Source organism: Canis lupus, chromosome 21 (assembly GCF_011100685.1).
Source record: "Canis lupus familiaris isolate Mischka breed German Shepherd chromosome 21, alternate assembly UU_Cfam_GSD_1.0, whole genome shotgun sequence".
NCBI classification, from domain to species: Eukaryota; Metazoa; Chordata; class Mammalia; order Carnivora; family Canidae; genus Canis; species Canis lupus.
The window spans coordinates 3,944,186-3,969,967 of record NC_049242.1 but is presented as its reverse complement, the minus strand read 5'-3'; positions in this window follow the sequence as shown (position 1 = coordinate 3,969,967).

Genomic DNA, 25,782 nt, shown 5'->3' with positions numbered 1-25,782 from the left:
CATAGCAGCAATGTCCACAATAGCCAAACTGGGGAAGAAGCCTCGGTGTCCATCGACAGATGAATGGATAAAGAAGATGTGGTCTATATATACAATGGAATATTACTCAGCCATTAGAAAGGAGGAATACCCACTATTTGCTTCAACATGGATATAACTGGAGGGTGTTATGCTGAGTGAAGTAAGTCAATTAGAGAAGGACAATTATATAGTTTCACTCATACGTGGAATATAAAATATCATGAAAGGGATTAAAAGGGAAAGGAGGGGAAGTGAGTGGGAAAAATTAGAGAGCAAGACAAACAATGAGAGATTCCTAACTCTGGGAAATGAACAAAGGGTTGCAGAAGGGGAGGACGGTGAGGGGAAATGGGTTGAGGTAACTGGGTTGATGGGCACTGAGGAGGGCACTTGATGGGATGAGCACTGGGTTTTATACTATATGTTGTCAAGTTGAACTTCAATAAAAAATGAAGAAAAGATACATATGTGTCCAAAGTCATCATAGCATTTAATACTATTCAGTGGACGCCAATTTTTATAGCCCATCTGTCTTATGGCAATAAGAAAATGGAAGATATTCAGCAAACACTGCTTTACCCACTAATTATTAGTATTTAGCACACAGTTAGTCCTGGCAACATTCCTCTAATTTTTGGTTCAAATACCTCTCATTATTTAATTGACAGATGATGGTGAGTACTACTTTTTCTTTCAGTTCAAATGTAAAGAGGTAGTAAATATGCCTAGATACTCTCAAGGAAATGGAATACATCAATTATGAAGACAAAGACCTCATGTTTTAGTGGTAGGAATTTTGTGATGGGAGTTTGGAATGAGACATGTACTTTCAAGTCTTCCAAATTGGGAAGGAAGAAGTAAAACTGTCACTATTTGCAGATGACATGATACTCTATGTAGAAAATGCTAAAGACTCTGTCAAAAAATGACTAGAACTCAAAAATAAATTCAGTAAAATCACAGGATACAAAATCAGGGTACAGAAATCTGTTGCATTCCTATACTCTAATAATAAGCAACAGAAAGTAAAATTAAGAAAACAATCCCATTTACAACTGTACCCAAAACAATAAAATACATAGAAATAAACTTAATAAAAGAGATGCAAGAGCTGTACTCTGAAAACTATAAAACACTAATGGGAGAAATTCAAGACAATGCAAAGAAATGGAAAATCATTGTTTATAGATTGGAGGAGAAAGTACTGATAAAATGTCTATACTACTCAAAGAATCCATGACTATATGGTCCATTAATCTTTGACAAAGCAGGATAAAATATCTATTGGGAAAAAGAATATCTCTTCAATAAGTAGCATTGGGAAAACTGGACAGCAACATGCAAAAGAATGAAACTGGATCACTTTCTTACACCAAGCACACACACACACACACAAAATCAAAATGGATTAAAGATCTAAATGTGAGACATGAAATCAAAAAAACTTTTGAGGATCACTCAGACAGTAACTACTTTAACATGGGTCATAGCAACTTTTTTCTAGATACGTCTCCTAAAGCAAGGAAAACAAAAGCAAAATTAAGCCATTGGTACTTCATCAAAATAAAAAGCTTCTGCACTCAAAGGATATAATCAACAGAACTAAAAGGCAAACTTGGAATGGGAGAATGTATTTGCAAATGACATATCTGAAAAAGGGTTAGTATCCAAAATATATAACAAAATTATAAAACTAAACACTCAAAAATGAGTAATCCAATTAAAAATAGACAGAAGACCTGAATAGACATTTTTCCAAGAAAGATATCCAGATAGCTAATAGACATATGAAGAGATGCTCAATATCACTCATCATCAGGGAAATACAAATCAAAACCACAATGAGATATCACCTCACACCTGTCAGAATGGCTGAAATCAAATACACAAAAAACAAGTGTTGGTGAGGATGGGGAGAAAGGGAAAACTTCTTGCATTGTTGATGGGAATGTAAACTGGTGCAGCCACTCTGGACAATAATATGGAGATTCCGCAAAAGATTAAAAATGGAACTATCATAAGATCCAGTAATCACACTTTTATTTATCAAAAAAATATAAAAAGATTATTTCAAAGAGTACATGCACCCCTATATTTATTGCAAAATTATTTATAACAGCCAAACTATGGAAGCATCCTGTGTCTGTTGATAGATGAATGGATAAAAAAGATATGAGATAGATATATATTCTATGTATATATATATATATATATATATAGAGAGAGAGAGAGAGAGAGAGAGAATCTATCATCTATCTATCATCTATCTATATCTCCATCTCCACAATGGAATATTATTCAACATAAAAAAGAATGAAATCTTGCCATTTGCAACAACATGGATAGAGCTATAGAGTATAATCCTAAGTGAAATAAATCAGTCAGAGAAAGACAGATACAAGATAATCTCACTCCTATGTGGAATCTAAGAAACAAAACAAAAAAGTAAAGGAAAAAAAAAAGAGAGACAAACCAACAAACAGACTCTTACCTACAGAGCACAAACTGTTGGTTGTCAGAAGGAAAGTGGGCATGAGAATGGGTGAAATAGTGGATGAGATTAAGGAGTACCCTTATTGGGGATCCCTGGGTGGCGCAGTGGTTTGGCGCCTGCCTTTGGCCCAGGGCGCGATCCTGGAGACCCGGGATCGAATCCCACATCGGGCTCCTGGTGCATGGAGCCTGCTTCTCCCTCTGCCTACGTCTCTGCCTCTCTCTCTCACTGTGTGCCTATCATAAATAAATAAAATAAATTTAAAAAAAAGGAGTACACTTATCATAATGAAAAAATAAAATAAGTTAAAAAACAAAATAAAATTTACCTTCCTTTCTCCTAAAAACAACTACAACAACAACAAAAAAACATGTACCTTCAGACAGTCTTTGAGAAATTGGAAAGACAGGAACAGAACCCAGAAATATCTGTTCTAGCAAACACTTCCTTCGTGTTCAATATGATCATTATCAACTCTTTTATTATTTCAACAGAATAAGAGTCATCAGATGTTTCCTGGAGTAAAGATGGGTACCTATACTATTGTCATCATCATTGTCATCATCATTACTGTCATTCTCACAAATATTTACATTAAAAAATGTTCAATTTATAAGATTTTTGAACACAGTAAATTATTGCATATTCACTGATATTTGATATAAAATAGTAATTGCAACATCTTATAGATGAACATGCTTAATTGATATTTCATAGTTATTTCCTGTAATAAGACTAGTTACTTTTGTCAAGTAATACAGGTCTACCATGACTGGCAAATATGGAAGAATTGGAAGAATATTTTCTAATGACAATGGTACATGCCTCTTTTCAAGTATATATATATATGTATATATTTGAGAGAGAGAGAGAAAGAGAGAGAGAGAGAGAGAATGAGCTAGGGGAGGGGCACAGGTAGAGCTCAGTGGGGCCTGATCCCAGGATCCTGAGATCATGACCTGAGCTGAAACCAAGAATTGGATTTTTAACAAACTATTTTCTATATATTTAAATAACTTGTCTATTTTGCATTTCTACCCATCTTAATCTTATTTCTCATTTGCCAGACATCACCCTTTGTATTTGAATATTTTTATTAGGACTTCTCTATGATATTTAAGTTACACTGTCGTTCATGAGTTAAACTTCTTGTCCATCATGTAGAAAATGTGTTTTTTTCCTCTTAACATTAGTCAGTAATGCATACCTTGCCTTCAATATCTGATTAGATTAGTGTTTAGGCTCAAATCCAACTCTTAATTATTGTTTCATATTCCCTATTGAAATAGTTGTAATTTTACTATTATTAATCTGCTTTTTCTCTCTTCTTCTTTTCTTTTGTTCTTTATTGTTCTTCCCTCAGAGAAGTCTGAGAACAACTGATTTTATAATCACAGCTGCTTCTCTTGTTTGTCAGAGTAAGCATTTGTGAGGCCCCAGACTGGTTCAGCTGGTAGATCACACAACTCTTCATCTTGGGGTTATGAGTTTGAGTCCTTCATTGAGCACAGAGATTAATTTATAAAAATTAATAAATAAAGGTATTACCTATGTTAAAAAAGAATAAGTATTTGCTAAGGACACCTGAAATTTCTTCAGGTAATTAACAATCATAGCCAGTATTCATTTTGACAGTTTTATATGTTTCAAATGTGATGTCATTTTATAGGCAATTTCTCACATAACCCTTAGAAAATATTATAAAGTATTACTACAGGCATTTAAAGGTGAATAAAAATCTCTGAGTATGTTGTAGAGAAAATGCTACTTTTTTCATCAAATTTTGATTTTTGTTTCACAGCACCAGGGAAGTCTATGCAACCCAATATATCTTATAGTTTGTAGGCCTATGAATGGGTTCTGGCAATGAGATGTCAGTAGCGGTGACAAACACCATTTTTAAATCATAAATTCCTGAGGGCTTTTTTTTTTTTTTTTTTAATGTTACCTGTTTTCCTTCCACAGTGACTTCAAAGGCCACACTGTCACGGCAATGCCATTAAATAGGAAATGCCTGGATTTCTAAGATCCCATTTGGAAAAGTGCTTCTGATCAACACAGAAGATAAATAGAAGTTAATTATGTTAAGCTATTGAGTTTTTAGGTGTATGAATGACTGAAGTCTATTCTGATAGTGAGTGGAGCAACAGTTCTGTGTGAAATTGTACATAATTAACCATAAGCAATTGCAAAGGTCTTGCCTGCCAAGCCTCAGGGGGACAGCTGTCCTCCCACACCAGATGTGTCTCATAGCTAGCACATTACAGTGTCCTGGGGGAGCTGCAGTGAAAGACTCAGCCCCTCTGAGTGGGACATGCTTCTATACACCCTAGCTCAGTTACCTTCACGTGGAGCTTCCTTAACAGGGGCTTCAGCTCAGGCACTGTCAGGCACCTCTGTGGAGACCTCTGTATCAGGAAGTCTTGATTAGAATACTTTTCTCTATTCTGACTCAGCACTTTTTCACTCCCTCACTCATCTTAAACTAATAAGGGATCCTTTTGTTTAGGACTTCTCAGCACTGAGACAACCCCCTCCATCTACACTGATTCATTTGACCCCAGCATGGGACTCTTCCTTGGGTTCATCCAAGTAAAGAATTGGACACTAGAAAGCCAGCATCATGTTTTGCCTGTTGCTTAATTGTCACAATAAATGAATAAAGGCTTGTTTTTTTTTTTTTTTTTTTTTTTTTTTTTCATTTTGGCTCATTGTCCTATTCGACCACCTGGGCACCTAGCAGACTAATAGGGAGAGATTAAATAATTTGACCAAAATTTATAGTTCTTGAGTGCCAAAGCTCTGACCATCAACACTCCATTCCTGATTCCAAAGCCCTCTCTACAAAATGAAGGGTTAAATTAGTATATCTCTAACTCTTACCCAGACTAACCAGTCTCTGTTATAATTGCCAAAGTAGATTTATATAGATTTAGGTTTTCAAAAGTCCTAACAAGGTGAATAGCCATAGATGTTTAAGATGTTCTTGTCACGTTGATGATAAACAACTTGTTTTTTAATAGTCATAGAATTACATAGAATACATAGATCTGGATAGCAATACCTATTTGTGAGATGCCTGGGTGACTCAGTCAGTTGAGTGTCTGACTCTTGGTTTCAGCTCAGGTCATGAGATTAAGCCCCGTGTTGGGTTCTGGTTCAACAAGGAGTCTCCTTGAGATTCTCTCTTCCTCCCTCTGCCCCCTCCTTGCTCTGTCTCTCAAAAAATAAATAAATCTTAAAAAAAAAAAAAGTGATACTGTTTAATGATTTGTTTTTTCTCGAAATGGACACGTTTGTCTCTAATTATAAGATATAATATATGAGTCACTGGGCATATATTGTTAAACTTCAGAGAGGAAAGTCTAAATGTTCATAAAAATGCTTCTATTCTTTCAAAATAAAAATTCATCAGACGTTATTACTCTGTGATTTAATTATCATTCTGTGTTGTTTTCTGTAGGTAGTGTCATCTATTGTTACATCTGTTTTGTGGTAGAAAAACAAAGCTTAATAATATCCCTTTACATTTCTTCTAAGACAAAAAAATGCTAATAGTGTAAAATGAACAAAAATAATTTTGTTTCAACCCACACAGGTTATTGTGTTATAAAGACTAGGAAATAAGTAGATTAGAGAAACATTCTGCTTAAAATGACAGAACTAGAGTAGGACCTGAGTGTTAAACAAAAAAGCTTTTAGTCTTGTGAACCACATCTAATTCTGAAATAACATGACTTTAGTTTGAACAACATCCTCCCACTTATGACCTTTCTTGTACACATGAGCAGCACTATTCCAACTAAAACTCTAATACAAGTGAGTCAGAGAGAAAAAAAAAATAGCCAAACTCAAATCATCTCAATAAATAGTTTACTATGGCTTATTAAAGTTCTTTTTTTTCATAAAACATCTTAAAATGCCACGTTAATGATTGGAATCCACATTTCCATTGATTTACTCAAGTATTATATATATATATAATTCATTTAATATTTGCTGTGTATTAACTATATACAAGGTAATGATCAAGAGCATGGCCTAGTAAACATTCTGTACCCTAATCTCATCTCAGGCCTGCTTCAAAAACAACCTGATTTGCAAAAATATGTTAGTATTGTCCTCTGGAGTTATGACCATTGTGCTAAATCCTGGATTACATGAGAGTTTAACCAAATCAATAAATTTTCCCTATATTTCCCTATTCTCTGTCTCCTACCTCAACTGCCTAAAGTATAAGGTCCATGAGGACAGGGGCCAGGGCTGCCCGCCAGAACATTACTTTGTATATAGTTAATACACAGCAAATTAAGGAAGGAGAAGAAAGCAGTATTTGTCAGAAGAAGAAGCCAAACTGCAATATATGTCTATTTCAGAGCCTCAGTTGATGTTCTTTGGAGATTGTGAGTAAAATGGACCATGAAAATGATCACAAGTCAGGCAAAAATGGCTGGTCCTTCATACCACAAGTCATTCAAAGTGGACTAGCCTAGAAAAGGCCTACCTTCAAGCCGATGGCTTTTTGCATGAGGCAATTCCTAAGGTATTCTATTCCTATAGCTAATAGATATTTGCTGACAGTGTTCCTAGACTCTGTGGTCCATTTCTTCCTAAAGGGGTATCTAGGGACATGGGACACCTGGATGGCTCAGTGGTTGGGCATTGCCTTTGGCTCAGGGGATGATCCTGGGTCCAGATCAAGTCCCACATCAGGTTCCTTGCAGGGAGCCTGCTTCTCCCTCTGCCTATGGCCCTGTCTTTCTGTGTGTTTCTCATGAATAAATAAATTAAAAAAAATTTAGAAAGGGGGTTTCTGAATGGAATATCATAGATACATATAATAGCCAATGTTTTGCTCTGGTTGAATTTTCATATATTTTCAAGAAGCAGCTCCTCCAGAGTTCAGGTAGTCATCACTTCCTAGAAAAACCTTAAAAGAAGAAAAGGAAAACTACAACTACTTCTATTGCAACTGGTCTCAGTATCTCAGACAAGCCTCACTATCTCCCTTCTCCCTTATCCATTTTAGATTTACCTTGATGGCTTTGGTGGTCTACCAGGTGGCCTACCTAGATCAATATTCCTGAAACATGCCCTATGGTAACCATACCTCTCTCATACTGGGTTTGTTACACTTGCCCATTTACTATCACAGTGGTCAAGGTAGTACCAAAAAGTACCTGAGTGGATCACCTGGGTACCATCCATACTCCTCCCTTTGTTGTGCAAAACAACACTATATCATTCTGATGATCAAGGTAAATTACTCAATTACTCCAATATGATGCCTTTTTTTTTTTTTTTCTTTTTGGTTCCAGAACACAGAAGACAGAAATGTCCAGGCCAAACCACATTTTTTTTTTAACTTCATGACTCTTGCATTTTTTTTCCCTCAATAGCAGAAATGTTTCACATTTCAGAATCAGGATTTCTAATCCTGCAAACTTTAGAGTTTCAAAGATAGGAAGCTCAATTATTCAAGTATGTCATTGCATTGATAAGTAAGCTGCTCCTGCTTCCACCCTTGGTTTCTGGATCCATGTATGTTTCCATTTGGAGATGTAGCTCTATATACAAGTTGTAGTAGTTTCCTGTTGTTGCTGTAATAAATTACCAAAAACGTAGCAGCTTAAAAAAAATACATGCAGGCAGTCCGGGTGGCCCAGCGGTTTAGCGCCGCCTTCAGCCCAGGGTCTCGTCCTGGAGACCCGAGATCGTGTCCCATGTGGAGCCTGCTTCTCCCTCTACCTGTGTCTCTGCATCTCTCTCTCTCTCTCTCTCTCTCTCTCTGTCTCTCATGAATAAATAAATAAAATCTAAAAAAAAAAAAAAAAAAAAGAAAAAAATACATGCATTTTTTTACAGTGCTAGCAGTCAGAAGTCTGAAAGTAGCGTTACTGATTTGACCTCAAGGTGTAAGCAGAGCTGTGCTCCCTTGGGAGGCTTTATGGAAGAATCCGTTCTTTGTCACTTCCAGATTGCAGTGGCTGCAGGCAATCCTTAGTGTGGCTGTACAATCTAAACTCCAAGACCAGCATCTTCGCATCTCTGCTCTGTCTTTACATTGTTTTCTCCTCTGTATTTGTGTCTAATCACTCTCAACATCTTTCTTATAAGGATTGCACATGATTGCATAATCCAGGATAACCTCTTATTACCCGGGATCGAGTCCCACGTCAGCCTCCCTGCATGGAGCCTGCTTCTCCCTCTACCTGTGTCTCTGCCTCTCTCTCTCTCTGTCTTTTCATGAATAAATAAATAAAATATTAATAAATAAATAATCTTTAAAAAAGTTTTTAAATTCTAGTTATTTAACATACAGTGTAATATTAGTTTCAGATGTGCAATATTGTTATTCAATACTTTCATACATCTGGTGCTCACCACAGCAAGTGCACTCCTTAATCCCGTCACCTATTTTACCCATCACTCCACCCAATTTCCTTCTGGTAACCATCAGTTTGTTCTCTATAGTTAATACTCCATTTCTTGGTTTCTCTCTCTCTCTTTTTTTCCCTTTACTCATTTGTTTTGTTTCTTAAGTTCCACACATAATTAAAATCAAATGGTATCTTTCTCTGACTGATTTATTTCACTTAGCATAATATGCTCTAGTTCCATCCATGTCGTTGCAAATGGGAAGATTTCATTCTTTTTCATTATGGCTGAGTGATTATATATATATATATATATATATATATATATATATATATAATCACTTCTTTATCCATTCATTAGTTGTTGGACACTTGGGCTGTTTCCATAATTTAGCTATTGTAGATAATGCTGCTATAAACATTGGGGTACTCATGTATTCCTTTGAATTAGTATTTTTGTATTCTTTGGGTAAATACCTTGTAGTGACATTGCTGGGTTATGGGATAGTTCTATTTTTACCTTTCTAAGGAACTTCCATACTGTTGTTCAGAGTGGGCACACCAGTTTACCTCACAGTTTATTCTCACCAACAGTGCAAGAGGGTCCCTCTTTCTCTGCATCCTTGCCAGTATCTGTTGTTTTTTGTGTTGTTGTTGTTGTTGTTCAGATAGGTATGAAATGATATCTTATCATAGTTTTGATTTCTAATTTCCCTGATAATCAGTGATGTTGAGCATCTTTTCGTGTGTCTATTGGCCATCTGGATTCTGTTTTTGGAAAAATGTCTATTCATGTCTTCTGTGGCCCCAGTTTGAGAAGTGACAGGGCCTTAGTCTTTAGCTTCAATTAGTAACTAGAGGTGTACAGTCCTAGGGAGTTCATGACCTTGAGTATGAAGCTTTCTGAAACTAGGGCTGTCCCTTAAGGGATTGACAGTTGAAAGTTGCCTAATGACAGTACTCCTCACCCTGGAAAAAATATCCTTCCTTGAAAGATGATGATAATGCATCTCAATGTCTATTTTTTTAAGAGAACATGAAATTTATTAGACGTGGAATACAAAAATAAAACCATCAAAATCAGGACCCCACAAGTTCCCACCCCAACCCCATATTTCACATACACCCACAATGGCTAGGAACGACCAAAGAGATGCAAAGCTTCCAAAGCAACAGATGTTCAGCTTGAGAAGGTAGATGCCTGGGTCAGATCAGCTCATACCTGGAGGAGCCCACTGTTGCCTCATTCACAGCATCAAGCCAAAACCCCAGCCTTCTGACCCAGAGGCTGATGGGTACTTCCTAAACATGTGACTGACTGGTTGCAGCCGCTAGGTGGGACAGACCATTTACTCAATATTTCAAGCTAATCACTTTATAGTGAAGGAGGTATAGCAGTAAGCAAACAATGATAAAACCTACTACCTCTATTCACATATCACACCACCATAGGCTTCTGGTCTCATCCAGTTAGGAGATGTTCTTTTATATCTCCAGTTAGAGAACCACCAACCTTCAGAACTTAGTATATACCCTAAAATCAATAACTATTATGTAATTTTGTTTAACATATCTGGAGTCAGGAACAAAACTGGAAATGAGTGTCCTACTTACCATTCTTTCAGTGATCCATTTGGGGAAATTATGCTTCTTTTCCCTAAAGCTGTAGACTCTGCACATGTAGAAATTTTGATTTTCAGAAGTTAATCATTCCACCAGTGACACAGATTGAGTCCCAGTAAGTGATAAGTTACAACTGACAAGAAACCAGCAGGTGAGTGAGGAGTCACCATCCTAGCAGGGTAATTAATCCTGATCATCTGGAGGGAGTAGGTGATAATATATATATATATATATATAATACATATTATGTAATACATACATATGTAATATGTATTACATATTATATACATATATATTACATATATATTATATTATATATATATATATGCATATAACATATATATGTTATCTGCAAGCTAATTGGGACATTTCATGTTTTTCCTATGCCTAATTTTGATGGTGAATTGATGGGTGCAAAGACCATAGATTGAGAAAGGATTTATGATCAGCAGCTCAGACACCTTAGATATGAAGTCCTGTATCACCTCACAAAGTAATCCTCAGACTTCTAGAGATACTTGTTGAAGTTGAGGGGATATAGAATATGTAGTAATAAAGAGGGAAATAACATGTATCAACTGTAGCCTTAAGATCAACAACAATAATGGAAGCTGAACTATACATCAACTAACCTTTCTCTTGTATGCTTGCCTGGCAAAAGAAATAAATCAGATGCCTGAGAAGCTTTTGTCAGATAAAGTAAACTTATTATTCACAACTTATTAGCTCAGATGGAGGTCTAGGGCCTGCTATAGCATGCTTCTCAGATGCTCCCTCTTCAATATGAAAATACTCACTTCCTCAGCTGAGAGAAATATTGCTAGTTTATACTCCACAGCTGAATCTCTTCCCTGGATTTGCCCAGAGTCAGTCAGGATAATGCCTTACCACCAAGCCAGGCCACATCAAATAACATATAAACTTCCAGCCCCTTTACTTCAAATTGGGGCAACTCTGAAGGGTCACTTAATGTTAGAATTCTCTGTGGCATTAACCAAGGCCTCTGTTGCAATGCTGTTGAAACAGAAAGAAAAAAAAAAAAAACAATGAGACCAGAGAGTGAGCAGTGTGAGATCATTTAGGATCTTGTAGATCATGACATAGAATTTGGCTCTTAGTCTGAGAGAGATGAGAAGTCATTGAGGATTGGGATCACTCTTGCTTCCTTATAGAAAATAATCCCAGAGTTAAACAAAAAGGGTAAGAGTGGAACAAGAAGCTGATGAGAAGCTATTAAAATAATCCAGTCAGGAGAGAATAGTGGCTTGGACTAAAGTTGTTTAATGGGAATGATGAGAAATGAGTTGACCAATTTAAAAATACAATTTCAAAGCTTCTGCCAACAAAATTTTCATGAACTGACTATAAATTTTGAGACAAAGCAAAGAGTAAAGGACAATTTTAAGATTGTGTGTATGCACGCATGTGTGTTTTATGCGTATGCTACTTCTTAAAGTTGAAACTTCTATCTATGTTTATGTTTTATCCCCTTCCATCAGAGTGAGCAATGTGATTCCATCATAAGTATTTAGAGGTTGTCTAATATAGAGAAGGATAGGTACTGAAAAATGAATGATATGACAATGTTTTAGTGATATGTCAGACCCTTGTCTATGTATCTCTTGTCCAGAAGGATTATAAAAAGGATTCAATCAAGTAGGAACCTTCTAGGCAATTTTCTGAATTGAATTTTGGGGGGCTATATATTCCAGGAAGCACACTTAGTTTCCCATTGTATTAGCCACTGTGACATCAATATACAATGTACAGGAAATATTATCTACATTACAAAACTTCTATGACTCATTCATTTGCTTTGAAATGGTTGAGTCTCTCAACAGTTTTGTCTAGCAAATGCAAGAGTAGCCTGTGGCAACAGCAGCATCTACAGTGAGAAGTAGAAAAATTGGGTCATTCAGAAGATCAGGTTAAAAGAGCTCAAGAAGCCTGGGAGCTACACCAAAGAAGGAACAGAAACAAAAGGGGGAGTCCAAGGAGAAAATAAAACAAAACAAAAATAACTGCTAGTTATTAGCAGCATTTACATGTAAGTTTTTCTTTACAAAACTTCCCTATATGGGTAGTGAGCATGCCCAAAATTCATGTCTATAAGTATACCTGCAGACTCATTGTGAGAAATCTAGTTCTAGTTAAAAAAAAGAAAGAAAAGAAAGAAAAGAGAAAAGAAAAGAAAAGAAAAGAAAAGAAAAGAAAAGAAAAGAAAAGAAAAGAAAAGAAAAGAAAAAAGAAAAGAAAGAAAAGAAAAGAAAAAGACAACATCAGGAAGTGGGAGAATGAGGATTATTTAGCTGAGGCTTAGAAGCAGAAATGGGAATCACAAAGATCTTTGTGTCAGAGCTCCCAACTGCAGTGTTTTCAGATATTCTGTTAAAAAGCAAAAGTAGACTAGGGAAAAAGTAAATGAAATTTTAATATGATTTAAGGTTAAGAAGGAATTTCTATATTTCTTGAATTGATAACTATCTATGGCCTTCTTAATTGTGTGTGTGTATGTTTAGTAAGGATGCCTGGAAACAACTGTTACATAAAGGATAATGCAATCAGAAAAACTGTATTCAACATTATGAACCTAGAATTTTTCCATCCAAGAATATTTGGGAAAAAAACATGATAATTAAAAAGAAGCAGACACTGCGGTGCCTGGATGGCTTAGTCGGTAAAGCATCTGACTCTTGGTTTCAGCTCAGGTCAATGATCTCAGGGTCCTGAGATCCAGCCCCACCTGGCACTCAATGCTCAGGGCAGAGTCTTCTTGGAATCTTTGTCTCCCTGTGTCCCTCTGACTCTTGTGTGCTGTGCTCTCTTTCGCTCTCTCTCAATACATTTTTAAAAATAAAAGCAGAAATGTGCTTTTTAAAATTTTTTCCAATTGAAGTATAGCTAAATGATTAAAGTTTTATTATTTCAATAAAATAAAAGGAACAAATTATAAATTGGCAGATGTATTATGTCATGGGACTTTGATTTTCTTGTGTGATCTGAAGTGAGTCATTTCATCTATCTAATCTGATCCAGTTTGAAAAATTAAGTAAATTTAAAATTTTTCAGCAACAACATTCAGCAACTTATTTCATTATTTCTGATATAATGAATGCAAATAAACAATGAAATCTGCTGCTGTTTTTCTTCCCACATCCTCCTCACACATTTACAAAATGGTTTATAACATGAGAAAATTGCAAACTATGTTGGTGTTAGTTCTGAACAATCTAGGAGATGGGGAATTATATGATGAAGGAATGGGAGGGTACTGGGAAGAAGTTCCCTATAAAAGAAAAAAGGAATCAGAATTTACATAGAAGCCTTTAAGTAAATCCATATCACATTCTTTAATGACAAACCTGAAAGAATGGTAATCTTTACTAACTCAAAAGACCAGTAATACAACTTGTAAAAATAAAGCATTGTCTATACAGAAATCCACTGCAGCTAAATTTCAAAAGAGCTACACTTTTTAGTGCAAAATTATTTTGTATAAAATATCACTTGATAAATAAAATGCTATAAATCACCACAAAATTTTAGACAACTAATGTCCAGAGTTTTTTCTCATTTCCTAGATGTATCCTACCCATTGTGTGCCTATGGAAATTAATTAAAAATAAAAAAATTAAAAACTTTAGCGCCATAGTCACATTAGCTATATTTTAATTACTATAGCTAGTGACTACTATATTGAACAATATAGCTGTAGAATTTTTTCTATCATTGCCAAATATTCTATTGACCACACTGCCCTAGGTTGTTATAAGTAGTGGCTTTTCTATCTCAACTTCCTTCTTCCAAATGAATAATAATAAAAAAAAATCTACACCTTCAATCCATGTTAACCAGAGTTGCAAATTTTATAAATAAATAGAGCAGATATTGACCAGATATTGACTAGATTACAGTACAGAGTGCTCCTTCTTAGCAGAGACATCTTCTGACAAAAACAACAATAGAAAAAACATAGTCTTAAAAAGTAAAAATGGGAGAGCACCCGAGTGGCTCAGTGGTTGAGCATCTGCCTTTGGCTCAGGTCAGGATCCCAGGGTCTTAGGATTGAGTCCTGCATTGAGCTCCCCATGGGGAGCTGCTTCTCCCTCTGCCTGTCTTTTCCTCTTTCTCTGAGTCTCTCATGAATAAATAAGTAAAATCTTAAAAAAAAAATAAAAATGGTATGTAATATTAATTTTAATAAGACATCTGAAATGTTCATAATGTTTTAGTTTTTAGTGTCTGAAGATATTGGCCTTTATAATCAAAGGTCTACTGAAATTCATAGGAAAAATAGTTAATACAATCTTTGCTAGAAGATCTCTAAGGATTCAAGAGACTAAAGGACCCCATAAGTTCTCAAGTGGTTAATCACATGAGGAGGGTACACATACTGAGAGCTCAGAAAAATGTACCATAAGCTTGAGCCAGTGCCATGGTTGCTGACAAAACTGGGTATTCACATGTAAAAGAATGAAACTCGACCTCATCTTCTACTACTTAATAATATTAAAATAAATTGGACTGAAAACTTAAGTGTAGACCTGAAACCAAAAAAACCCCAAGAAGAAAACATAGGGAAAAAGTTTCTTGACATTGGTCTTACCAATAATTTTATGGATATGATACCCAAAGAATAAGCAACAAACCAAAATATAAACAAGTAGAACTACATTGAACTAAGAAACTTTTGCACAGTAAGAGAAACAAAATGAAAAGGCAGCCTATGGAATGGAAGAAAATATTTGCAAACCACATATCTGATAAGAGGTTAATATCCAAAAATTATAATGAACTCGTACAACTTAATAGGAAATATACAAACAAAGTGAGCAAAGGGCCTGAGTAGATATTTTTCCAAAGATATATATTTTAAAATATTTATTTCTTTATTCATGAGAGACACAGAAAGAGAGACGCAGAAACATAGGCAGAGAGAGAAGCCGGCTGCTCGCAGGTAGCCTGATGTGGGACTTGATCTTGGATCCTGGGATCACACCCTAAGTCAAAGGCAGACCTTCAACCACTGAGCCACCCAGGTGTCCCATTTCCAAAGATATTTAAATGGCCAATAGGTATATTAAAAAGTGTTAATATTGCTAATCATCAAGGAAATGAAGATTAAAACTACAGTCAGATATAATCTCATCTATTAGAATGGCTATTATTAAAAAGATAAGAAGTCCTAGGAAGGATGTGGAAAAATGAAACCATTGTACACTGTTGTTGGGAATGAAAATTGGTACAGCCACTGGAAAAACAGTATGGGGGTTCCTCTAAAAATAAACATAGAAATACCATATTATTTAGCAATTCCACTTCTGAAATATAGGCACAGGAAATGAAATCATTATCTTGAATATTTGCACCTCTATGTTTATTGCAGTATTATTTACAATAGCTAAGATGTGGAGACATCATAAATGCTCACTGACAGATGAATGGATAAAGAAAATGTGATCATATATATATACATATAAAGTCCAGTCATAAAAAAGTGGAAAATCATGCTATTTGTGACAACATGGATGAAACTTGAGGGCACTATGCTGAATGAAATAAGTCTGATCGACAAAGACAAATACTCTGATTTCATTTATATGTAGAATCTAAAAACAAAACAAAAAGCTCATAAAACAAAGAATACATTAGTGGTTGTTGAGGGAAGGAGGTGGAGGGTGTGAGAAATGGTCAAAAGTGGTAAAAGGTACAAGGTTCCACTCATAAAATGAATAAATTCTGGGGATGTAATGTACAGCATGGTGACTGGCTATAGTTAACTATACTGTATTGTATATTTAAAAATTGCTAAGAAAGTTAATTTTTAAAATTTGTCACAAAAATTACATTTAAAAATTGTAAGTATATGAGTTGATGGATGTGTTAATATTTCATTGTGATCATTTTGCAATAAATACAAATATAAAATCACTATATTGTATACCTTAAACTTATACAATGTTATATATCAATTACATCTCAATAAAGTTAAAAAATATATGAGAGACCAGGTCCTAAGCAAGTCCTGTTAATTGTCAATATGTAGGACATAGCACCATGTATAGTAGGACTTTTGCTAAATGTAATCATGCCTCTGGAGATAAATTCTATTTATATGAAATACAGAGGCTAAAGAAGCAAATTCATAAAGAATTTTAGAAGATAGAATATGTACAAAATCACTGATTCAATTCTTGCAAGTCATTGGCATACAAAAGAAGCAGAATGGAGAGACAGGTTGCTTTAGATTATAATAGCTTCTTCAAAAAGGATGATAAAGAAACATGATTATATGCTCAAATTTACACTTGTTAGATTTCTTACAAATGTAAGAAATTTTGTTCATTAATCATATATAAAAAAATAACATTATAGTAAAAATGGGTGTATACTATGTTAACAAAATAATCCAATTTAAGATAATCAATAATGAAATAATTAATACCTTGCACCTCCTGATAAAATGCATTGAGAAGGACACAATATCATGTAAGTTCATATTAGCAAAAAAGTTACAGGTAAGTCTAATGAAGATGTGGAGAAAAGGAAACACTGTTAGTGGGAATGTAGATTGGTAAATTCTATCATGAAGAAAAATCAGACAAACTGACATTAAGAGCCAGTCTACAAAATAACTGGGCTGTGTTCATCAAAAACGGTCAATGTAAAGATACAAAAGGAAAGCTAAAGAATTGTTACAGATACAAAACACAAGTATAATGTCATGTAATTATGTTATATGATATTGAATTGGATTCTATAATAGAAAACGTTAGAGAGACATTATTATTCAACTGAAAACATCAATATGGATTGTGTATTAGGTGACAGTATGGGTTAAAGTGAAATTTTTGGGGGGGTTGATAGTTCTGCGGTGGTTATGTAACAGAATGTCCTATTTCTGAAGAATTATACTTTGAAATATTTATGTGTAAGAAATAGGATATTTCCAACTTGAAATGATTCAGAAAAAGAACAATGGACACTTATACATATAGATAGATCAATGAGTTAATAGAAAAATTATTTTTAAACTGGTATAAAATCGAATCCATAGGTAGTGAATCTGTAGAAAAGATATTGGATTTCATGGTACTATTTTGTAACTTTTCTATAAGTTTCTATAAAATAAAAATTTCCCAAAAGAAAAAAAATAAGTAACATTCTTCAGTGATTTTCAATATATTATAAACCACATCCGTTTTACTATAAACCTTTTCTGTCCAATATAATGATTTTTCACATATGTTTGTTGGTTTGCACACTTGTTATGTTACTCACCAACTGCTTTATTTTCAATTCTTCAGATCATTTTGCTTTAGATACTTCTCCTAGGTTCTATGTTTTGGTACAGTCTGCCAAAATTTAATAAAATAAAATGCTTAGAAAAAAGTCATCACCAAACCCAAGGTCAGTAAGATTTTTATACTATCTTCTAGAAGTATTAAAATTTTGCATCTTACATTTAGTATATAGACATTTTAACTTAATTTCTGTGAAGGTTTCAAGGTCTGTGTCAAGACTTTTTTTTTGGGGGGGGGCATCATGTAGATTTGTTTCAGAATCATTTGTTGAAAAGATTATCCTTAATTGAATCCTTTATTTCTTTGTCAAAGATCATTTGACTAATTTGTGTGGAAATACATTTTTTTTAACCACTCAATGATAAAGAGCATAACTCCCTCTTAGGCATGATTGATCATAGAGTACTAAAGTCTGGCAGATGACTCCACAGCTATCCAACCTGATAGGGTGTCTAAATTTTTTTTTTGATACAACACTACCTCCATCTTTGCCTCTAGGTTTGGTAGAAACACCATCTATAGGCAAAGGGTGTAATCTTGTGCTCTAAATATGCATTCCTTGAGCCCAGAATTTCATGTACTATGAAGGGCTAATGAAAAATATTATATGAACATATTTAGACAAGTCAGCTACCCTATTTCAGTTAAATAGCAAACAAGCTTAGACTCATTCAACTGGACATAAAGATGTACAACAATTTTGCTAAGTTACTCTTAAATGACTACTAACAAGAATTGTCCTGAAAGAAAGATAGCCTTTTCCTCTAAAATTTCCCCTAAAATAATTATTTTATTTTTCCTTTTCTTCTTTCCCCTCTCATTCCATAGAGAACTTTATTTCTGTGGAAAAACTGTGACCACCAAAGAGAATTTGCGACACCTTGCATTTACTTTGGAGACATTTCTCTATATATACATATGTTTAAGATTTTATTTATTTATTCATGAGAGACACAGAGAGAGAGAGAGGCAGAGACATAGGCAGAGGGAGAAGCAGGCTCCCTGTGGGAAGCCTGATTTGGTCCTGCATCCCAGGACTCCGGGATCATGACCTGAGCTGAAGGCAGACGCTCAACCACTGAGCCACCTAGGTGCCCCTGGAGATACCTACATCTTTACACAAAGATATGGGCAGTCCAGAACAGAGGAAATAGGGAAGAGGAATCTTTGGTAACACTGTACTTAAGGATTATACTTTGCAGAAGTTTACAAACAAGACTGATAGTTAATAATAATGTCACTGATCAGAAAATATAAATAACCTATACCACATTAGACCATGTTAGAAAAAAGCCATATTCATTAATTGTTGATTTCCTAGAGAAAAAAAAAACAAACCTGCGATTATAATAAAACATACTCTATGATTTCCACCCTGTGTTGTACACAAATTATTTAAACTATGCTTAGTTCTAATTTGGAAAGTGTGACTCAATTGTTCTGTCCAAAGTTTGGTCATTTTCAGTAATTTAAAAGAAACTGTCACATACTGGTGTCTTATCTAGATAAATTTTCCTATTTAAATCAATATTCTGCTGCCCAGATTGAACAAAATCATGTGAACAAAGTCTTACATACTTCAGCCAAAGAGATATATTTTATATGGATTTAGAATTGGAGCTATAGTCTGACTGGGTTAGAATCTTGCTCTTCCCACTTACTGCATTTCTTTTATGAGGTAGGTTTCCTGAGCTTTCTAAACACAATTTCTCCTTTAAACATAATCTAAATCACAAAAAAGTAATAAAAAAAGTAATAAATTGGATAATACACATAAAGTGATTATACCATATTTGCCTATAGTAATATTTCTATATACCTTCACTGTTAGCTATTTATTGCCATTAGTAGTAGTATTGTTGCTAGCGATGTTTTACAAAGCATATCTGTATGTAGAAAAACCCATAAGATTTTCTGTACATATAATCTTACCTCTGTGTAAATCAAGCTTTATTATCAGTTCAGATAGCTCAGAGTGTTAAAGTCTAGAGACAAACTTTGTGAATTCCCCCTTCAAATACAGATAGCCATACTGTATTAAATTATGTTTCTAGATGTATCAGTTTATAAGAACAAATGCAATTTGGGGGGCTGGGGGGAGATGTCTTTCCTCTTTAGTCATCTGCCCACAACATCATTCTATAGATTCTCAGTGCTAATAGGCCTTGAGCTTCAGAGATGACAATGAATGTACTAGTGAAGGATGCAGGGGGATGAATGCTGTTAAGAATCTCTTCTCCAGGGGCACGTGGGAGGTCAGTCAGTTAAACATCTGCCTTTAGCTCAGGTCATGATCTCAGCATCCTGGGATTGACTCTTGGATTGAGTCCTGCATGGGGCTCTCTGCTCTGCAGGGAGTCTGCTTCTTCCTCTCCCTCTCCCTCTGTGGGCTCAATGTCTTTTCCCCTCTAATAAATAAATTAAATCTTTAAAAAAAAAGAGAATCTCTTCTCCATTTTTGTAATCTCATAACTGACACAAATGTGATAATCGTAAAAGTCAGAAGTTCTATTTTGTTGAAGATACAAATCCATGGCTTTTTACCTATTTTCATAGAGTTAAATATCTAAAGATATAAAAATTACTTTCATTTTTTTTCTCAAAAAATTCATATACAGGGAATTTGGGAGCACAATTTTAGAGTGAAAGTTTATATACACATATATACACATAGGTGCAGACACACATACATAGACATATATAAAACATGCATATATATGTGCACGTGTGTGTGTATATATATACATACATATATATACACGCACACACACATTTGTGATGGTTAATTTTCAGTGTCAATTTGACAGGGATAGAGGGTGTCCAGGGATTTTGGCTAAAAATTACTCTGGTTATGCCTGTAAGAGTGTTTCTGGAAAAGATTAACATTTGAATTGGTAGACTAAGTAAAGAAGATGGCTCTCCTCAGTGTTGGTAAGCCTTATCCAATATGTGTAAGTCCTGAGTAGAACAAAAAGCCTGATTAAGAGAAAAGTTGCTCCCTTTGCCTTTCAACTGAAACATCATTATTCTCTTGCCTTTGGACTTGGACCTGAACTGGAACTTACACCTTGACTCTTCTTGTTCTTAGTCCTTCAGACTTGGACTAAAACTTATACTATCAGATCTCCTGAGTCTCAAACCCTCAGTCTAGGACTAAGACTGTACCCTGGGCCTTCTTGAGTTCTCAGCTCATGTGTGTGCATGGGTGTGTGTTCATGCAGATGTGTACATATGCACACACAGATAAACTCGACTGTGCAAGGTGCAGGCTATAGAGATAATTACATTGAAGCCTGTCTCAAGGAGATCACAGCTGAATAGAGAAGGCAGTCACTAATAAATAATTTCAATTTAGTAAAAAACAATACACTCTTGCTTCTTCTGAAAGACTGTAATGGCACAGATTATGGTGCTTTTACTTCATATTAGAGTTAGTGCTTGAGCTGGCTGTAGAAGGATAATAGATGTATGTCAAACCAAATATTCAGCATGTTTCCAGGTAACGAGGCATACGAGGCATAATGAGGCATAATTGTGCAGCATGGCACAATTAAGAAACTCAGGTTGTGCACTGGATGGTCATTCAGAAAAGCACTAAGAGTAGAAACTGCAGAGCAAGTGAGCTGCAGATCTCAGGGATTCTTTTATCCTGTGCTGCAGTATGTGGACACCCTTCTACTGGGTGATGGATAGCCACTAGCTTGCTTTTATCAGTAGAGTGACAAAACTAATTTGTTCCCTAGAACAATTGCTCTGTCAAAGGCATAAAAAATGGAGTAGAGGGACAAGAGAAAAGAGTTCACATATTTTTTTTCTCACCTCAAATCTATTTATTTGTTTGAATTCTCAAAGGCTTTTGACAAAAAAATAGGTACCAACCACTGTAAATATAATATTTTTATAATAAAAACTAATTTATTACTGTTACTTATAACAACCATTTATGTTATACAACATGCTTAAAAATTTTCTGGACTACAAATGTCTCAGATGAGAAGCATTGAATCCTTGGCTTCTCCAAGTATGACAAAACAACTTTTTTTTTAAGTTTGTTTGTTTGTTTGTTTGTTTGTTTCTTTCTTTCTTTCTTTCTTTCTTTCTTTCTTTCTTTCTTTCTTTTAGAGACACAGAGAGAGAAATGGATGAGCAAGAGAAAGGGAGGGGTGGAAAGGGGTAGGATAGGAGTAAGAGGGAGACAATCCCAAGCAGACTCCATGCTGAGCACGGAGCTCTACACAGGGCATGATCTCCAGACCCATGAAATCGTGGCCTGAGCTGAAACCAAGAGTTGGGTTCTTAACTGACAGACCTACCCTTTCCAAATTGAAATGTAACTCAATGAATTGTCCTGGGCTACTGGGGAAATCATAGATTAATAGTGTAATTTTTGTTGCAACAAACCTTAGTTTCTGCATGTGTGTGTGGATCCTCCATTGGCTACAGTTTCTACTGAACTGGAAGCAGGTCCTCAACTTCAGAAAACAATTTAATACATATGAAATACTGGTGGGAAAATAGATATCAAAGGATTACTTTTAATCAGCCAACTGTGTTTCAAGCCCAAATCCCACAAGGTGGCGCATCACTTTCTCTGAAAAGGTGGGAAGGCATTCATGTGAGTGTAAGTGGATAAACAACAAAAAAATTAATACAGAAGAATAAAAGCTTGCAATGATTTTCAACAATATTTAAAGCTTCATGATATATGGCCTTCAGAAGAGCCACTGAGATGTGGCCAACTGTCCTTCTGGACCAGTGTCCAAGTTGAACCGAAGAGAGGCACATAGTTTCACAGATGACTCCTCTTAAAGCATGCATCAAAGAAGCATCTCTTGTTTATATCAAACTTATTTTTTGTTCTGAATTCTTTATTAGTCCTTTGAGTGGTGACAGAGCATTGAGGTGGTACATGAGGTATAAAGAAAAAAATATGTAACATTCTTTTATTATCTGTCCTCTGAAACATTTCACCCCAACCTCCTTATGTACTCTAAAATCAGGCCTGAATCCTCTTGAAGATAAGAGAAATCGCTCAGCTCCTGGACGTTGAATTTTGAATACACAGTTTATTTCTCTATCAAACTATCTATGGGTAAAAAACATTTCTTTGTAAATAGTCACGTCTGTGTCATCTAAGAAAACATCTACTCTGAAAAACACTATTTCACATCTTCAGTCATAGGTGTTCCTACAGGGAAAAGAATGATGATTGTGTTATAATTCATCTGAATAATGCTAACTCCAAACTAGTAAGCATTTTTTAGCCATGTATTGACATAGAAATTTAAACATGAATAGGTGGTGTATCTGGTAACTTACACAGTAGGCCATAGGGAGGGAATACACAGTGATGTGCATAAAACAGGTGCGTGGATATAAGCTGCAGAAAAGCCCCTTGTTTCTAGCTCCTGACTCTTGGCCTGCTTGTCAAATTCTCTATGATTATTCTTTAAGCTTATATGGGTGAGATATACTCAGAATGTTTTCAATAATAACAATTTACAGCCCAGAAACTGAAGAAGATGAGGCAATGCAAAAAAGTTTTTTCTCACAGAGCCACTTGATCTGTACTTCATTTTTTTCAAAGTTGAGGTATACATCATGAAAATGTAGATTAGTATCATCATCAATTTTGAATATAGCCCGAGCTATGATCTGCTTTCTCTTAGCTTACTTAACATAGTGGGCTTCAACCATTTTTATGGCTGCACTCCATTTACATGTGCAACAGTATTCCAATATTTTGCACTTTATATTGCTCTGAAATTTATAGAGCTAGTAGTAGCAGAATGTATAATAGAATGAAGATAACCTGATTTTCTAGCTAAGAATTTATTTCATGATCACACACCAACTCCCACATTAGCAGTCAGTACAAGGAGGGGGATTTTGGTAAAGGACAACTTTTTGGATCATGGCTGGTTGCGCTATTCTTAAACCATGCAAAGTTTTTATTCTCTAAGGCAAAAGCTTCCAAAAAACTGTCTCTCAGTTGCATAGAGGAAAGTTATCAAAGCAATTAATAAATGATAATAGTAATGTGAAGACCCATGGCTGCCTATCAACAAGCACTTTAGAAAGTCTTTGGACAAATCAGAGTAAGGACACAGAACATTTAGAAGAATTTAGCAAGGTAATACTAGAAGAAAATTTTGCTGCAACTTTGCAATAGAAATTCAGCCATAATGATATTTTTTTCTGAGAACAAAAATGGGCCTATAATTATTAACAATAATTTTAAATTATTGGAAGTTGCTACTCTATAGAGACATTCACGATGCGCACCTATGATTTACAGGCTTGGTTTTATAAGTGCAAAGTAGTAAGTTTCTAATTACATCTTGATGTTGGTGAAATGGATCTTCAGGGAATAAAAATGTGTTATGAATTTCTCAGAACACTAATTTTAGTTCATTTTAATTAAAAATTAAGAACACTTTAGGAACATGCAAAATAAAAAGAACAAAATTGAAATATTTATACATACCACATATCTAAACAGTGACATGTTCCCAAAATTTTCAAAAATTGTCTCTAAGTTAATTCTTTACCTAACTATAAATTACTTCCACAATCTATTAATTTGTATTTCATCCATGTTTTTGCATGCTTTCTTTCCCCATATATTTGGCTACTTTTAATGAGAAGTGTGTATGAAAGTAATATGTAACAGTAATATGTGTAAAGAGCTATGACTTTATATCCTGTGGCAGACAGGGAAACACGTCAAAGATTCCTGTTGACAGTCCATAATATCTTCTCAGCCAGGCGCTACATTCCTCAGCCCCCTTGCATCTAAGTGGAGTCATATGACTACTTTTGAGTAATGGAATGGGAACAGAATCTATGTATAGCAGTTCTGTGTTTATATGTCTAGTATTACTTCTTTTCTCTTGTGGAACTTTTGGTTGTGATGTGATGAAAATGACTACATCACAGAGGAAAGAAGACTAGATTGCTGAATTGTCACTTGAGAACGAAACTTCTAATCAGAAACATCTATGTTGGACTTTATGTGAATGAGTAATACATCTGTATACTGTTAAGCTACTGTGACTTATTTATAGTTTTTTGTTAATGTTATATTAATTACCCTAGCCTGAGCAATGTATATGTGCAGTTACTCTGAATCAAGTTTAATTATTATGCTCATTCTACAGGTAAATAAATTTAGCTGAATTTAGCTAGAAAAAATAAATATTTGCACAAGTTAGTAAATGGTCAGGGATATATTGAACTGAGGGTCGTATAATTCTAAAGGCCATATATTTAATGAAAGAGTGATACTTTAATAATAGAGACATGTCTACTTCATAATGGAATTCATTGATTCAAAGATGTTCTGGGCATTAAGATAAAAGAAACACAGGTACAAAAGAAAATGACATAGTTAGTAGTTTATTAGATTGTAGTATTTAAAAAAAAATGTTTATTCCTTCTCTTATCTTTGCCGTGCTGCAATTACTACTTAACCCACTAATTTAGGGGTTGGCCATGTAACTTGCTTTGAACAAGGCATAGATATGGGAGTGACGGTGGGCCTATTAGGCGCAGCAGCTTTCACTGCATCTTGTGTTTCTGCAAACATTCTTGTGTTTCATGCCTGCACATGAGAAAATCGTAAATAGTGGGTGTTTCGTACCCAGGTCATGAAAGAAAAGACAAATGAAGCAGAATTGAAGCTACTCCAGCCAAGCTCAGCTAAAGCCATATAAAACCAGCTGAACCCAGCAGAATTAAGTTCAGTCATAGATAAGCCACATTACCATGAATGAGAAATAATTATTTCATGTTGGAAAATACTATGATTCTGGGTTATTATTTGATGATATATTTGATATGGATGGAACAAAAAATATGCTTAAGAATATAGATTGCTGGTAAATCAAGTAGATGTGATTGAAATGGTAAGTTTAGGATGGATTGTGATGGACCTTATATGCCATGCCAAGATGTTTAAATA